The sequence below is a fragment of the Nomascus leucogenys genome, chromosome 10, assembly GCF_006542625.1.
Source record: "Nomascus leucogenys isolate Asia chromosome 10, Asia_NLE_v1, whole genome shotgun sequence".
NCBI classification, from domain to species: domain Eukaryota; kingdom Metazoa; phylum Chordata; class Mammalia; order Primates; family Hylobatidae; genus Nomascus; species Nomascus leucogenys.
In genome coordinates, this window is record NC_044390.1 from 69334362 (window position 1) to 69349302 (window position 14941).

General features: G+C 34.0%; 1 protein-coding gene across 1 annotated transcript in view; it reads left to right on the plus strand.

Annotated features, from left to right (window-relative positions):
• PARPBP (PARP1 binding protein) overlaps positions 1-14941 on the plus strand; it is a 78368-nt gene that overhangs the window by 60930 nt on the left and 2497 nt on the right. The window lies entirely within an intron of this gene.

Here is a 14941-nt window from a genome sequence, read left to right on the forward strand (position 1 = left end):
CTTAATCCGCTGGACCTAAAAAAGGGAAAGGAATAAGCAGTTGCTATTGTAAGTGTTGAATAAATATCCGTTGAATGAGTGATGTGGAAAATAAAAGAAGATAAGGCTTTCTCATTTACATTTCTATATCTTAAACTGAATCTCAAGATATGTGATTTTAAATTTGCTCCTGTCTGAAGATATAATGGCAGAATATAATTATTTGTAGGTTGAGCTGAGACATTTTACGTTGCTCTTGACTAGAACTGTTCCTGTTCTTTGTTCATTTAGTTTGAACTAAGTTTTGCTGTCCTCATATGAAACATCTGTGCCTATAAGTAATCAATAGTGTGTTTTCAAGCAATTTTTATTGGCCTTATTTTTCAAAAAGGAATTTGGCTTTAACTCATTTATCATACTTTTATTGGGTATCTATTATGATCTAGACACTGTTGTATGGTTGGGAATTCATTAATTCATTAAATAAGATTTTTATATAAAATTTATAATCATCCTTAAATTGTCAAATATTCATCTTGATACAACAAAAAAGAGAACAGTAATTTGTATGCCCTTTATTTTTTCATTTGGAAATTTAGTTCAAATTAGCAAAGCTTTTAGTTAATACCTGTTTCATCTACATACCCTACACCCATTTAGTTTATTTATTAATACTTTCTCTTTCTATTGGTTATTAGTAGTTGTTAGCAATTAATGCTTGTGGAATACATCGAGCTTCATAAAATTTTTCTGTGAATAAAATTTGTCAATTCTTTGTCATATTAATATAAGTATTTGCAATCAAGGGATAAGATTTTAAAAATCTATTCATTGGACTTGGGTAGAAACAGAAATGTAACATATCAAAAAAATTTTTTTCTTGCTATGGATACTGACAAACTTTAATATTTTGATTTAAAAATAAGTCATATTTTGGGGGGCTCAATTTCTCTGTCTCCATTTCAAATAGAATATGAAAGTGGGTCAGGCATGGTGGCTTACTCCTGTAATCCCAGCACTTTGGGAAGCCAAGGCAGGCAGATCACTTAAGGTCAGAAGTTCGAGACCAGCCTGGCCAACATGGTGAAACCCCGTCTCTACTAAAAATACAGAAATTAGCCGGGCACCTGTAATCTCAGCTACTCGGGAGGCTGAGGCAGGAGAATCGCTTGAGCCTGGGAGGTGGAGATCACACCACTTCACTCCAGCCCGGGTGACAAAATGAGACTCTATCTGAAAAAAAAAAAAGAATGTAAGACATCACATAAGGAAAAATCACTGACAGTGAAGCACGTTAAATATTACCAGGAAAGGGCTTAGAGTTTTCTTTTATTTTATTTACTTTTATTATTTTAAATTTTGTTGTTTGTAACTTTTATGGGTACATAGTAGGTGTATATGTTTATGGGATACATGAGATGTTTTGATATAAGCATGTATTGCATAATAATCACATCACAGAGAATGGGGTATCCATTCTCTCAAGCATTTTATCCTTGGTGTTATAAACAATCCAATTGGATTTTCTTAAAATTAAGTAAATCAAAATGAAAAATATCTATCTGAAAAATGAGAGTGCTTTTAAAGAAAATGTTAAGGCTCAACTAATTACTACGAAACGTATAGACAAATTTAGAAAGTTTTGGGAAATAGAACAGAGATCATCTAATGCAGTCTCATTTACAGATGTGGAAACCAAAATTCTAAGAAGCCACCTTATCCAAGATCTCATAATTACCATGAAACATTTTACAACAGTTTGCAAAACCATGGTTAAATACTAATGAGATTATAATTACATTGCTTCCATTACTTAACAGTAGAGCTGACTTATTCTATACAGCTCTGAATCTATTAATAAATGGCAATCAAGAAAGGAAAGCATTACTTATGTTTTGCGATACTCTTTTTAAAAGTGAAGTATGAAAATGATTAGTTTAACCAGGTATACAACTGAACCATAGCTATGTAGAGTATTTGTTGGAATAACAAAAAATGCTGCCAATATTTACTACCAAAGTTCCTATGGAAAAGTAGTTTAGCAGCTGATTATCTTATTACTCTGTTACTTTTGCTCTTTTGGCATATAGTAGTTTTTAGTCACAGAAAGAATATATGATCTACACAGAAAATATCTTGAAATGAGCATTTCAAAGGTAGAAAATATTAGAGAACTTAGAATTTTGATGTACTTGCTTATGAAATATCCATGTCATTATTATATGGAGTAAATTAACTCAGATTTTAGTTTCCTCATTCTTAAATAGAAATAGATGCTCCTATGATCACAAAAGTCTATGAAACCCTTTGGAAATAGTTCATGAATACACTCATTTTAGGTCCTCAACTTTTATTTCCTACTGTAGTGTATCAGGAATCTTGTTTATGATGGTCAAAGAAATTTCCCTGCAAAGGAAACCAGAAGGTTCTCCCTGAACCTTCATGATTTTGTTGGTTTTGTTAGGACCCTTTAGTGAATGTTTTCTGCCACTTTCTTACCCCCAATTTCCAAGCACTTTACTTGTTTTTAAAAATTCTTATGGGTACATAATAGGTGTGTATATTATGGGTACATGAGATATTTTGATAACAGGCATAGAATGTGTAATAATCACATCAGGGTATATGGAATATCCATGACTTCAAGTATTTATCATTTCTTTATGTTATGAACATTCCAATTATACTCTATAAAAATGTACAATAAATTATTGTTGAATGTAGTCACCCTGTTGTTCTATGAAATACTAGATTTTATTCATTCTATCTAACTATATTTTTGTACTCATTAGCTATCCTCACTCTTCCCAACCCTATGCCTTTTCCTAGCCTGTGGTAACCATCATTCTACTCTCTATCTCCATGATTTCAGGTTTTTAATTTTTAGCTCCCACAAATAAGTGAGAACAAGGGAAGTTTATCTTTTTGTGCCTGGCTTATTTCACTTAACATAATGTCCTCCAGTTCAATGCATGTTGTTGCAAATGACAGGATCTCATTTTTTATTTTTTATTCTTTTTTTACTCCATTTTTTATATGTACCACTTTTTTTTTTTTGAGACAGGTTCTCACTCTGTTGCCCAGGCTGGCATAGTGGCACAGTCATGGCTCTCTGAAGCCTTGAACTCTCAAGCTCAAGTGGTCCCACCTCAGCCTCCCAAGTAGCTGAGACCACAGGTGTGTGCCACCATGCTCGACTAATTTTTTGTATTTTTTTCTAGAGATGGAGTTTCACCGTGTTGCCCAGCCTGTTCTTGAATTTCTGGGCTCAAGGGATCCATCCACCTCAGCTTCCCAAAGTATTGGGATTGCAGGTGGCCCACATTTTTTTTATCCATTCTTCTGTTGATGGACACTTAAGTTGTTTCCAAATCTTGGCTATTGTGAATAGTGCTGCAGTAAACATGGCAGTGCAGATATCTCTTTGATGTATTATTTCCTTTCTTTTGGGTATATACCCAGCAGTGGAATTGCTGGATTGTATAGTAGCTCTATTTTTAGGTTTTTGAGGAACCCCCAAACTTTCCTCCATAGTGGTTTTATTGACTTACATTCCTACCAACAGTGTACGAGGGTTCCCTTTTCTCCACATTTTTGACAGCATTTGTTATTGCCTGTCTTTTGGAGATAAGCCAGTTTAACTGGGGTGAGACGATATATCACTGTAGTTTTTTAATTTGGGTTCCTCTGATGATCAGTGATGTTGAACACCTTTTCATATACCTGTCTGCCATTTATATGTCTTTTGAGAATGCCTATTCAAATCTTTTGCCCATTTTTAAATTGGATCATTAGATTTTTTCCTCTTGAGTTGTTTGAGTTCCTTATATATTCTGGCTGTTAGTCCCTTGTCAGATGGATAGTTTACAAATATTTTCTTTCCTTCTGTAGGTTGTCTCTTCACCTTGTTCACTGTTTCTTTTGCTGTGCAGAAGATTTTTAACTTGATGTGATCCCATTTGTCCATTTTTGCTCTGGTTGGTACTGCCTGTGGGGTATTGCTCAATAAATCTTCGCCCAGACCAGTGTCCTATATAATTTCTTCAATGTTTTCTTTTAGTAGTTTCATAGCTTGAGGTCTTAGATTTAAGTCTTAAAGAGTCTATAAGTCTATAGAGTAATCCATTTTGATTTGATTTTTGTATATGGAGAGTGATAGAGGTCTAGTTTCATTCTTCTGCACATGGATATCCAGTTTTCCCAGCACCATTTATTAAAACTGTCCTGTCCTCACTGTATATTCTTGGAATCTTTGTTGAAAGTGAGTTCACTGTACATATGTGGATTTAGTTTTTTGGTTCTAGTTCTCTTTTCTGTTTCATTGCTCTCTATGTGTCTGTTTTTATGCCAATACCATGCTGTTTTGGTTACAGTAGCTCTGTAGTACAATTGAAATGTGATTTCTCCAGTTTTGTTCTTTCTGATCAAGATGACTTTGGCTGTTCTGGCTCTTTCGTGGTTCCATGTAAATTTTAGGATTTTTTTTCTATATCTGTGAAGAATGTTATTAGTATTTTGATAGGGATTGTGTTGAGTCTGTAGATTGCTTTGGGTAGTCTGGATATTTTAATGATATTGGTTCTTCCAATCAGTAAACATGGAATCTTTCCATTTTTTGTGTCCACTTCAATTTCTTGCATCAGTGTTTTATAGTTTTCATTGTAGAGATCTTTCACTTCTTTAAGTTTCTTTCTAGGTATTTTATTTTATTTGTTGTTATTTGAAAGTAAATGGGATTACTTTCTTGATATCTTTTTCAGAGTGTTTGCGGTTGGCATATAGAAATGCTACTGATTTTCATATGTTGATTTTGTATTCTGCAACTTCAGTGAATTTGTTTATCAGTTCTAATAGTTCTTTTGGTGGAGTCTTTAGGTTTCTCCATATAAAGGTCATACCATCTGCAAACCAGGATAATTTGACTTTTTCCTTTTTAATCTGGATGGCTTTTATTTCTTTCTCTTGTCTGATTACTCTAGCTAACACTTCCAGTACCATGTTGAGTAACTTGTGAAAGTAGACATCCTTGTCTTGTTCCCAATTTTAAGGGAAAGGCTTTCTGTTTTTTTTTTTTTCCCATTCAGAATGATAGTAACTGTGGGTCCGTCACATTTGGCCTTTATTGTGTTGAGATATGTTTCTTCTAAACCTAGTCTTAAACCCCTTTCATGAAGGGGTGTTGAATTTTATCAAATGCTTTTTAAGCACCAGTTGAAATGATCATATGATTTTTGTCCATTATTCTTTTGATATAATGTATCACATTGATTGATCTGTATATGTCGAACTATTCTTGTATCCTTGGGATAAATCCTACTTTGTCATGATGAATGATCTTTTTAATATGTTGTAGGATTTGGTTTGCTGGTATTTTGTAGCGGATGTGTGCATCAATTTTCATTAGAGATATTGGCCTACAGTTTTCTCTGTTTGGTTTTGGTATTGGTAATACTGTCCTTGTAGAATGAATTTGAAAGTGTCTCCTCATCTATTTTTGGAATAGTTTGAGTAGGATTGGTATTAGTTCTCTTTAAATGTTTGCTAAAATTCAGTAGTGAAGCCATTGGGCCCTGGGCTTTTCTTTGCTGGGATACTTTTTTTTTTTTTGAGATGGAGTCTCACTTTCTCATCCAGGCTGGAGTACAGTGGCGTGATCTCGGCTCACTGCAACCTTCTGTGTTTAAGTGATCCTACTGTCTCATCCTCCCAAGTAGTTGGGATTACAGGCACCCACCACCATGCCCAGCTAGTTTTTGTATTTTTAGAAGAGATGGGGTTTCACCGTGTTGGCCAGACTAGTCTCCAACTCTTGACCTCAAATGATCCACCCGCCTCGGCCTCCCAAAGTGCTGGGATTACAGGCATGAGCCACCCAGCCCAGCTGCTGGGAGACTTTTTATTACAGCTTCAGTCTTATTACTTGTGATTGATCTATTCAGGTTTTTTATTTCTTCATGGTTCAATCTTGGTAGATTGTATATATGCATCTAGGAGTTTATCCATTTTTTCTAGGTTTTCCAATTTATTGGCATTTGTTGGTCATAGTGGTCTCTAATGACCCTTTGAATTTCTGCAATATTAGTTGTAATGTCTCCTTTTTTTAAAAACTTCTGATTTTATTTATTTGGGTCATCTCTCTTTTTTTCTTAGTCTAGCTAAAGGTTTGTTGATTTTATCTTATCAAAAAATTAACTTTTCATTTCCTTGATATTTTGTATTGTTTTCTTGGTTTCAATTTCATTTATTTCTGCTCTAATCTTTATTAATCCTTTTCTTCTACTAATTTTGATTTTGGTTTACTCTTGCTTTTCTAGTCCCATAAGATGCATATTTATGTTGCTTATTTGAAGTTTTTATAGTTTTTGGATGTAGGTGCTCATTACTATAAAATTTCCTCTTAGTACTGTTTTTGCTGTATCTTATAGGTTTTGGTATGTTTCCATTTTCATTTATTTCAAGAAATTTTTTAATTTCCTTTTTAATATATTAAGCACTTTAAGTAAGTTATTATAAGTACCCTTATACCTTTTTATTAAGTGATTTTTCAAGGAGCTACCTCCTTAAATCCCTGTAAATTAATTGGTTTTATTCTTTCCAACTTGGTTTAGCAGTAGTTTGCACATCAGGCACAACTGAAAAGTCATATATACAGGTCTTTTCCTTATTCTGAGTCTAATGTTTATAGCATATTATATGAATGTCTGAGTAATCATCATTTAGCCAGTCAATAACTTAAGTGTGCTAATCAGGAAAATACTGGACCTTTAACATGGAGCTGTTGGGACAGTGAAAGTCAGGACTTGGTATAAAAAACTGGGCTGACTAGAACTCTTTATTTTCATAAACACCCAGGTAGTAGTCCAATGCCTATGGTATTAACAAATTCTTTTATTTAACTCCATGGTTATTAGAAAATTCAAATTTAACCTCTATGATATTTGAAAACTCTTGAGTACATCTAAATTAAAATGGTGGATTGAGTTTAACTAATAGAATTTTCTTCCCCTGCCTGATACTTGAAATGAGTACAAAGTAATAAAAACTAATAAAAATAATCAGCATCAACTAAAAAAGAATAATGTAATCAGATGCAATAAGCTTAAAAGATGATGGTCAGGGAAAGAAACTGAAGATTTCAGAGTGAAGAGGCATAGAATGATTTAGCAACTTTATTTAGTCCTAGTTCCCGGATACAGAGCTAGTGAATTAGCAAAATTCTGAGGATTACCACTAATACTTCCAAAACTGAGAACTAAGGTGTGCATTCCTTTTTTTTCTTTTTTCTTATTCGTTAGAGAAATAGTAGAAGTGGCAATGGAAGAGGAATATAGACAAAATGTGGAAAATGAACCCTGGGATTTATACACTGAGAGAAATAAAGGCTCTAGTTCTACCTACTGAATTGGGGAAATTATCCAAATGCTTTCCTTCCACTTGATTGAAATACACTCCCTAATGAGATGAAGTGAATCTTCCTCTGGTATATGCAATGTGTAATAAACTCCTAGGGTGCAGAACCCAGAAATTTTCATAGACTACGTGTCTCCTCAGATGAGTTGAGCTTCTACCTGTACTGTTCCTCAAGCTATGGAAAAATGAGGGATAACAGAAAAAATGCAGCTTTCAAAATGTAACTCAGAGGAGAAAATAAAATGCTGTCAGATAAGGAAGGAACAGAATCAAGTTGTGACGTAGAGACTTCTTTTTTTCATGAGGATATAGTACGTCATGGTAGAACACCATTCCCGCTACAATAGCAAAACAATAAGAGGCAGATAAGTTGGGAAAAATATATTTTAAAGACATAGGAGAGCTATATAATCAAAGAATTTTTAAAAAGTTAAAAATCTGGACAGGATAACATCCTTCTGATGTGAGAAGTCTATTGTCAGCTGCTTTCTTCCCTGGGATTTGTTGCCACTTTTGAATATGAGCTGAGGATTGGTGTTGGCCCATGTAAAGGAACTCTATTGAGGAACAGAGAAACCACCAAAGTGTTTGGGTGTCTTGAGGGGCTGTCAACAAATTGGAAACTTTAGGAGTCCTAAATGCAGTTATTTTTACCTAGGACACATACTCTGAATTTTGTAGTTGTGTGGGGAGGTAGGAAGCCTTAATACAATAGACTAAAACCACCTTGATTCCAATTGAAAAGTGGGACCTGCCTCAACCACGTGGCTAGTCTTTTTTTTTTTTTTTTCAAGATATTTGCCATATTTGGAAATAAAGTGGGGTGGGATATCACAGAACATAGTGTGAAAACCCCTGAAAAACAGACTGATTCTCCCAGATTTTAGGCCAGAGGTGACAGAGATCCCTACAAGGCTCACAGTTGAAAGCTTAGAAGGAGCACACCCGAGGAAGAGATAAGAACCAGAAGTCAAATGTGAGTTAATGAAAAGTGCAACCCAGCTCTGACGCAGCTCATTCCTTGATTGTATTGAGGTAATCAGTCTTTCACTGTGTCTGCCTAACAGTGAAAAGGAGACCTTTTCTTGCTGGAAGAGGTCATCTGTAGCTTCTAGAGTTCCTTTATGTGCAATATCCAGCATGAAATAAACTATACTGGACATGAGAAAAGGCAAGATGATTTGTCCTTTAATAAAGGGAAAACATTTAACAATAGAGGGAGACCCACAAATGATCCAGATATTGAAATTTACTGGCAAGGAATCAGAAAGAAATTAACTTATAAAAGTAATTGGAGGAAAAGATGGTCAAAATATATGAAAAAAATGGAGAATTCCAACAGAGATTTAGAATCGATGACATAGAACAAAAAGATAATGTTTTTCCAGAATTGTGTAAACATTATCTAAAATTAAGACCTTGTTAGATGTGGTTAGTAGAAGACCAGACATAGCATTAGGTAGGATAAGTGGACTTGAAGATGGAACATTAAAAAAACCTCCAAACTGGAGAGAAAAGAGAGAAAAACAAATGAAAAAGCAAAATAGAAGAGCAGGACACAGAGAAAATGTCTAATGTATGCCTAATTGGAGTCCCAGAATGAGAGGAGAAAATAGGGTAGAAACAATATTTGAAGATACATTGATCATAATTCTTTCCAAAGGTCAATTCACATCAGATTACTACCTAGCATTTAGAAGAGAGGGTGAACAAATGCAGGATTTCCTTTACAAATATAAAGTTGCATATGGGTTCCAAATGGGGGACCCAGCATACTACAAAATGTCCCAGAGTCCTTTGAGAATCCATCTGCAGACATGAATGTGCCACAGGGTATAGACTGTAAAGCTTTGTTCTAGAGCAGTGCTCTCCAGTAGAACTTTCAGTGATGGAAATGATCTGTGTTTGTACTGTTCATTACTGAAGGTCCTAGTCACATGTGGCTATTGAGCACTTGAGATATGGCCACTGCATTTGAAGAACTGGGTTTTAAATTTTATTTAATTGTAATTAATTAACCACACATGGCTAGCACATTAAACAATGCAGTTCTAATGGATTAAAGATACACTTAAATGCAATAACTACAGACCAATATTAAATGCAGGAAATAATAAGAGATTAGAATAAATAGGATTTGAATAGGCAGAGAGAATGAAATAGAGCATTTCAAACAACCGATGATGAAAGTATTAAATTGCCTTGCTGTTGTGAAGAGAATGTGTGTAGGGTAGTTGTGGAAAAAAAAAAAACAAAACAGTGAATAAATAATGTTGGGGAAGATTAAGGACAGTATGTCTTCTATGGTATTAAGGAATAGAGTAATTTTCTAAGGGGTTTATTGTAAGGACGAGAGAGAAAGGCAGAATATTTAAGAACTCAAAAGTAAACGATGGATATTAAGCAGCTTAAGGAATTCAGATGCATGGTTCTTTGTACTTAAATGTGATTTAGGTTTTCTCTGCATATATATTTCTCTCTTGTTTCTGTACCAACTGGTTTCTTTACCCTATTGAACAGAGTAGAGTTTACTCTGAATGTATTTTTCTACCTCAAAGCTTGTGTTCCTAGGGTGATGTAGCTGTTCTTTTCAAGTCTACTTACTATTTAAAAAAATATTGTGGATACATACTAGTTGTATATTTTTATGGGGTACATGTGGTATTTTGATACAAGCATACAATTATCATGTGGTTACCTTATAGAGTCTGTTCTCTTTTTCCACCTCCAAACTTTTGCTTGCTCATGGCTTCTGTTCCCTCACAGCTCTGCTTGCATATACTTGTTATAGTCTGTTGTAATTTTACTTCATTAATTAATTCATTCAAAAAACAGTAAGTACCTCCTGGATACCAAGTTCAGTCCTAGGCACTGGAGATACATCAATGAAAAAAACAGACAAAGCTTCCTGCCCTAAAGGACAAGGCTTCTCTAAATATTTGTACAGCTGAGGTGCAATAATATAAATGGAAGCCACTGGCCTACCCTGAAACCCCTTCAACCTTGATTTTGTTTTATACTCTGAAGGATACTCTGCCAGTAGGTATATCTACCCCACAGCCCATCACCCTTGCCATAAACAGTCAGCTCTTGAGGCTAAAGGAAGAGGCCAGTGCCAGCCCAGTGCCCAGGGGCCCCTGAAACAGGATCTATAAAGGAGGTCATGGTTTGCTGGTGAGTATGTCTGAAGCTCTGGGGACTCCTCACCCTGTAAGGAGGGGATGGCAACAGGAGGACCACAGCTGGCCATCAGTTGTCAAACTAAGGGTTTTACTGCTGATGGAGTTTATATTTTAGTTGGGAGAAGCAGACAATAAACAAACAAGTGGATTATATGGTATATTTGAAGGTTATCAGTGCTGTGGAGTGAAATAAAACTGGGGCAGGGGCTAAGGAAAGTGGGGTTTCTTTGTGTGTGTTTGGGTTTTAAATAGCCATAAGTAGGAGTCTCTTTGAGAAGGCTGACATTCAGCAAAGTCTATAAGGGACTGAGCAACATTTTCCGTTAGAATGAAAAAGGAATGTTTGTATTAGACTGAATTAAAATTGAATTTGTTTTAGCTGAAATAATGGGATCAGGATTTATTGAGTACCTACTAAGTGTTCAGTGTTTATACTGGATATTTTATATCCCTCATCCCAATTAATCCTTGCTTAACTCTGGAAGGCATCATTTTGCAGACCATACAGATAGTAAGTAACAGAGCAAGGGTTTATAGTCAGGTGTCAGACTTCAATGTTTATGCTATCTTCAAAGAATAAATAAAGGCATGACAATTATGATGAAGGGTCATAAAACAATAATGCTACTACTTAGGTCAAAAAGATTTTTTTCTTCTATTAAGCAGAGTAAATGGAATTTCACTGATGAAGAAATGGATTATTTCATTTATAGACAGTTAATATGTCATTAAGGATATAAAATCTCTGTTCTTTCAAAAATGTGATAATGTAAAAATAAGATAAATTTAGAATATTTTTAGTTACGTATTTACTAGGTATGTTGAATAATTTCCTTTTTCAAACTTGCTAATATATTTATTGGTATAATGGGGGTTTAGAACTTTCATTTTCTTGTTAATACAGCTAACTCTGAGTGTCTATGACTTTTCAGTGTTTTGACTCATTTATTTTAATTTAACTGGAGTCAGGCTTTCCTATGTGAAGTACTATTTTCCTCAAACTGGGAACTTACTAATAATTTCAAATTAAAAAGAGCTTGTGGCAAAAGGACTTTTCCAGTTCTTGGCAAGTGTGAAGTTCATTGCAATTATGCTGTGGATAGAAATATTTCCAAAGGGGGGAAATCACTCCACAAAGGAATACTTTCAATCCATTTCTCTCATGTGGCTTGAACATGAAATGATTTTAACAGCCATATATGGATCTGGACATTATTCTTAGTTGTTTAGTATTTTAAAAGCACTTTCAAGGGGGAATTGTTCTGCTTATTTGTGATTCCAAATCAAATACACAGAGAGATTTGGAAGATTTGCAACAGGAAGTAATCTCAGTTCTATGTAGCCACTAATCTTGTGTAGAAAAATTCAACTTTTATGAACAAAGGAAAAGCAATCTCTTTTAAGTTATAAATATAAGCCAAGGTAGGTTGCATTATTTAAATAATTAAAATGAAGAAGCTGTTTGTAAGTTCATTTTTTTGAGCTGCATTCCTAGAATCATTGTAGAATTGGCCTGGTTCTGAGACATCTAGTTGAACAGATCTTTTTCTTACAGGAATACCCTCTTCCTACATGTTATTACAATAATAATGATATAGTGTCTACATAGATTTCTGCAGTTTATATAACCTTGACATATGTTAACTACATCCAATTCTGATAATTCTGTGAGGTAAATATTCCCATTATGTGTGGATAAGTGAGAGGTATAATGGTTTACCCAAAGTTATCTAGTTAATAAGTAATACGGCCAGCATTAGAAGCCAGGTCTTCTGACTGCAAATCTTATGCTTTTCCCATCACATCATCTTATCTTTTTGTGCTGCTTTCTTGGTTGGACAGTTGTTGGCTCAGTCAAGTTCATATCAATTTAAATCTCTAGGTCTTTTACATATGTTGTCTTTAAGTCAGGTTCTCCTCGTCCTGTACCTCTGTAATTGATATTTTTAAACTTAGATACTGGACTTTGTTTATCCCCATCCATTTTCATCTTATTATTTTCTGCTTACGGTTCTAGCCTTCTGAAATCTTTTCAATCTTGATTCTGTTATCCAATTTATTTGTTATTCCTTCCAGCTGTTTGTCAATAGCAAATTTTATAAGTAGGATGTTTTTGAAGTTGTAGAAGCCATCCTAGTAATCTCTAGTATACGCTGTGCTTATCACATAGTTGGAACTTAGTAAGTAGTAATTGATTAAAAAAAAAGATTTTTGTACAGGGCAGGGGAAAGAAAATCTGCATATAATCCTTTATGAAAAGAAAAAAGTCTCAATATACAAAGGGGGGAATTCTGTTGTGTTTATTTCTCATATTTTAATATGTTTATAAATAAAATTTTTCATGGTAGAGAAAGTCATTAGTTATTTTTCTTTTACATCTGAACTTGTTTTCAGTACTTCAGGAATCCATTGCCTTGTGATGGTAGTTTTCTGAAATTGTACTATGGTCACTGAGGAGTCTAGAATTTGTCTATGGGGGAGCCTGAATTGAGGAAATCTAGTTGTAAGGAGAGCTACCGCACTTATTTTGTGACTATTTGCATAGCAAGCAAAGATTTTTTTTACCTAGACTATATGTTAAAAATTAATAAAAGTAACAAAACATTCCAAAGAAATTTTTGTTCATGCTAAACATGAGATTGAAGAAACATTAGTTTTCTGTACTAAATAATATAATTATTATTTAGTATTATATTTTTATTTAGAATATTTTATGGGTGGTGCTCATGAAAGTTTTGCAGTGAGAAGCTAACGTCTCCCAAGCTATCTCTAGGTGCCATCACTATTGGGTTACAAAGAGTGATCCAAGCCAGCCACTCGTCATCTATTTGCCTGCGTGGTCTTACTATACTCTTTATAACTCTTTATAAGCAATAAGTTTATAATTCTCTATAAGCCATAACTTTTGTGAAGTGAAAATTATGTGTGATAAGATAATGTCAACAGTTAGTACTGGTTTTGCAGATGGAAATAAAAGTTCATGGATAATGCTACTATTATGTAGTGTAATATAGTGTCAATTTTATTAATAAAACTTATTTAAATAGGTTTATCAACTGCTTTAAATCTGTAGTTATAGGATTAATAAAGTCCAGAAAGAGCTACTTAAAATCTTCAGTTATATATTGGGCATCTTGTGGTAGAAGCTATATAATAAGTGTTGCATTCATAGGGATTCATGAAGGTAGTGGGTTGTGAGTTCATTCTGTTCAACTTTTAAAAAAATAGTTTTTGATCTTGTATATTTTCACGTTTATTTTCAATGTTGTGCATTTTATGCTTAAATGGAAGATAAAACTCCAATTGTCTAATGCTTCATGTAAGCACACGAAACATAATTTTTAGTGATCTGGGAGATGGAGACTGTCACAGACCTCATTAGTCAGAAAGATAGAAAATTTGTCATCCTAGGAAAACTTGCTTTTATGAAGCAGCTGGACAGGCGAATCTTCTAACTTTTTCTAAGCCATAGTCAGTAGATTTCACTGCCATTGTCTTTACAAACATCTGAGTGAATTAATGCATCGATCTTTGAACATATAACATAATATGTAACTACTGAATATATAATGTAAAGTCATGCTGTTTTAGATTTCATGACTGTATCAACAAATACTCTGTAAGTAATCAGGATAATGTAGTTACACTCGAAGTGTTAAATTTTTGAATTACTGAAGTCATCTTTATTGAATTATGTATTTGAAACTTTGTCTATGTCAGAAAACCATTTCAGGTGACTTCTAATTATTTGGAGACATCTCTCCATTAAACCTGAATGGTATTACACATCATTTGTAATTGTTGAAATTGGCATTATTTGTATAGGCTACTTTGTTCTAAAATTAATTTCTATCCCCCAGTAGCTCACTGGTTTATGTTTGTGGAATACATTTCCAAAACTACTTTTTTTGGCATCCTTTTCAGTGGTCAAGAATTGAGTTTATCTTTGTAATTTTCTCCTATTTATGTAGAAAGTTAGGCCCTCCTATTTGATGTTTGAAGATAAACGCAAGAGTATATTTTGAATTTCTGACCATTAAGTAACTTGGTCAAATCTTTCTAGAATGATACATTGAATCATCTTTCTTGTTTTCCTAAATACTTGAGAAATAATGTCTTTCCTATATCATTTTGTTTTATCTTGCAGTTTCTTTCTTTGCTAGTTTCCTGTTTTTGATTGACCTCACTTAGTTCTTTTTTTCATCTTAGCATTTCTTCCCTCCCTAATTTCTTGAATTCCATATGCTATTTTTTTCCAAGACTTCTGTTCTTCTTAGGATGAAGAACTTGTATTTTTCTTTGATTATGTATTTCACCTGTATTGTTATTTTACTTACAATAAGATGCTCCAAAGCAGCGCTGACACAGGA